The sequence below is a fragment of the Anneissia japonica genome, unplaced genomic scaffold, assembly GCF_011630105.1.
Source record: "Anneissia japonica isolate Jap-2015-1 unplaced genomic scaffold, ASM1163010v1 scaffold2998_len4573_cov108, whole genome shotgun sequence".
In the NCBI taxonomy this organism is placed as follows: Eukaryota; Metazoa; Echinodermata; class Crinoidea; order Comatulida; family Comatulidae; genus Anneissia; species Anneissia japonica.
In genome coordinates this window covers 2,691-4,375 of record NW_022750777.1, presented here as the reverse complement: position 1 = coordinate 4,375, position 1,685 = coordinate 2,691, and positions in this window count along the sequence as shown.

The window sequence follows — 1,685 nt, the reverse complement described above, 5'->3', positions numbered from 1 at the left end:
GGGAGGCTAAAAAACCATGCTATTAGAAACCAGAATATACTTTCATCTGATGTACTGAGTATTTCATGTCGACTGAAAACGTATCGAACAATTAAAACATATAAGATATTTGGGTTTAGAGATAGTGTACGCAAACTTAACATGGGGTTATCATATACGACATATACGTCTGTAAGCTTTAAGATTCATAACGCAGGAAATTGGCCAAAACATTGCACCAATCTGCTTATTACATAAGCACAATCGAACCATGTACCGATTATGCAATTTCGGTTTGGGCAAACACATCTAAGAAAAATAATATATTGTAAAAAGACTGAAAAAACGTGCAGCAAGAATTACATAAACAAAATTTTGTTAACTATATGCTTTGATGCTATATGACATGCCTCCACCCCCTTCTCGTTAATATAAGGAAATTGAAATGATTTTCAATCGACATGGATATTCAAAACTCAAAACTTTGAACGTTGTTGCACTAAGTAATTGCAACGTGCCACCACTCCAGGGGCGGATTTAGGGTGGGGGGCCGCCCCGGCCCCGGCCCCCTTTTGGAAGGTAAAAAAAAGGGGAAAAAAGGAAAAAAGAAAGAAAAAGAAAAAAATGTTAGCCCACAACGCCTCAAATGTTATTTTCGGGCGTCTAGAACACAAAAATTTCGCGGACCCCCTAAACATTATTGTCTCGATCGGCCCAAATTTCGGCTCCCCCCCTTTCGGCCCCCATTTTAGACATCTCTGGATCCGCCCCTGCACTCTTCACTGTGATTTCCATCTATGTGTTCGAGTGACAATTTTTACATCAGGAATAGGGGCCTAGTAATATATAAGTGACTATTTTTAACAAATTTAAATTATTAATGTGCATTATTACTTAACGATAAATACTATCAATCCAGATTTTTTATTTATGCATTGCTTTAATAGATCTTTTAATAAGGGGCGGGGCCCTTATAGATCGGGGCCCTGGAGGTCGGGGCCCCAGGTTCATAAACTTGCTGAACCTGCTATAATTACGCCACTGACAACACGTTTTCACATTGGCAGATTATTTTTTTAATGTTCACAATTTATACATATATCATTAACAAGACGATTTACAGATTCACCAACAGAAACCGGGTAATATAGTATCAGACGGATCCAAAGATGTCTGAAGGGGTGGGGGTGGGGGCGATCGAGACAACACTACCTTTATGGTCCGGGGGCATGTCCCCGCGAATTATTTGTTTTCTAGACGTCCGAAAATAACCTCTCATGCGTTTTGGGAGACCAATTATTTCTTTTTCTAGTCTTTCTTTTTCTTTTTAAAAACTTTCCAAAAGGGGAGAGGGGGCCGGGCGTCACGGTCGGAACGGTCACCCTCTAAATCCCCCACTGGACGCAGGGTTCCCGGAACGCCGCCTCAGCGGCGAGTGCGAAGCACAACTCAGGCTCAAAAGAAAGTGGAACGTGAAATTTGGATATGGTTTTGTAGTCAGATTTGCGAGAAAAACTTCAGCTACCCGTATTTCTCGACTGAGACGTCAGTAGGAGCTGTAATTTGTATGGCAAGGAAATTGAGCAACCATTCATTCATATTAAGGGAATTTACGCCCAGAAACTTTGTAGTTATTAATATTTTTGTTATGATAGAAAATATTCATTTTTTGGTGACGTCACACTCACGTTAGTTAGCATGCATAC